The sequence below is a fragment of the Taudactylus pleione genome, unplaced genomic scaffold, assembly GCF_031769625.1.
Source record: "Taudactylus pleione unplaced genomic scaffold, aTauple2 ptg000202l, whole genome shotgun sequence".
In the NCBI taxonomy this organism is placed as follows: domain Eukaryota; kingdom Metazoa; phylum Chordata; class Amphibia; order Anura; family Myobatrachidae; genus Taudactylus; species Taudactylus pleione.
The window spans coordinates 15118020-15119937 of NW_028284604.1; positions in this window are offsets into that span (position 1 = coordinate 15118020).

The following is a 1918-nucleotide window of genomic DNA, read 5'->3' on the forward strand; positions in this document are numbered from 1 at the left end:
ATTGTTGCAAGTAGAGGAGACAAGTACAGTACATACAGAGAAGACAAGTACAGTACACTGACTCTACTGTATGACCTATGCAATTATCATTTCCATCACAAATGTCTAAAGTAAATTTTAAACTAAAATCTAAAATCTTGATGCAAATTTTTGTGTAAGAACTAAACAACTCTAATTCTTCTATCATGTCTTATTAGTGTTGTAGTAATTAATTTATTTCAATTCAGCATATTACAGTAAGCAACTATTTTTGTTTAAAAAAATATTTCCACTTGGCTAAAAAAAAGTGTATTTCTGCTTCCATGGGGTATGCTGTCACTGTGTCTTCTAATATAATTCCAATGTCCCAGGCAATCAGATGATATAATTAGGGCCTGATCCAGAGTCACACATTGCGCCAATATTCACGCAAACAACTGCTGTATATTTCTGCTGTGCACGTGTCTGAGTCGCACAGCGCATGCGTCACACGGAGATGCAGAACAAATTTGGAAGCAGTGTCTGTGGATTTCAATGGGCATTCCTAGAAGCCAGGGGCAGATTGGGCCCCCAGGAAACTTCCCGCTGGGCTGGCCTCCTCTCTTCTCAGCAGCCGCTGTCACACCATGACAGTCGCGCTTAGGGCATGGTTCTCTCTGTTAGCAGCAGCGAAGCCAAGGACCGGAAATGTCAGTCTGGTCACGGTGACTGATGGCACTGGCGAAGCACACCGTGCATGGCCCCACCCCTGTGCATGGCTACGCCCCTGTGCATGACCCCGTCCCCTATCTTTCTCGCTGGTGGTGGCTTCTAATATAAATGCAGTGGAAGTGCTGCAGGACCCGCTTCTCCTCCATTGCAGCCACGTGGGTGTGAGCCTGTATTGCTCACAAACTAAAACAAATGACCCAGCCAGCACAGGGCACCACACCACATATTGGGCAGAACCTACCACTGGGCTCAAAGTGGGCAGCACATATCAGGCCTCCTCTTCCTGATGACCTGTTCCTCACCATTGCCATTTTTACAGGAGGAAAGAAGAAAATGCCATAGGGCATTTGTGTAATGCCATAGGGCATTTGTGTAGTGGGGGGTAACACAGGGGCACTGTGTGTACTGGGGGGTAATATGGGGGCACTATGTGTACTGGGGGCTAATATGGAGGTTTTGTGTGTACTGGGAGTAATATGGGGGCACTGTGTGTACTGGGAGTAATATGGGGCACTGTGTGTATTAGGAGTAATATGGGGCACTGTGTGTACTGGGGAGTAATATGACGGTATTGTGTGTACTGGAGCAATATGGGGTGTTGTGTGTACTGGGGCAATATGTGGGCACTGTGTGTACTGGGGGGTAATATGATGCACTGTGTGTACTGGGGGGTAAAATGAAGGTGCTGTGTATACTGGGGAGTAATATGAGGGTGCTGTGTGTAATGGGGCAATATGAGGGTGCTGTGTGTACTTGGGCAATACGTGGGTACTGTATGTACTGGGGGGTAATATGGGGCACTGTGTGTACTGGGGGAGTAAAATGTGGGTGCTGTGCATACTGGGGGTAATATGAGGGTGCACTGTATGTTGGGGGTAATATGAGGATGCTGTGTGTACTGATGAGTAGTATGGTGGAGGACACTGTTTACTGGAAGGTATTATTGGGGTGCTGTGTGTACTGAGGGATATAATGGGAAACACATATTGAGGGGTATTAGAAATGTTTTGGGTGATCCTGGGCAGTAGCAGGGGATTGGCTAATCAGACGCAGATGCAGTGTACTATGGCTGTGTTATTGGAGTGTTGCGGGCATGTTGCTGAAAGTCTAATACAAAAATTGGTACTCTTCTAGTGCGAAACCCTAGTTGTGTGTTGTAAAATAATAAAACAATTGGTATAACACCCGTTTCCCACACAAACAATATAGACAAGACAATTGCTTATAG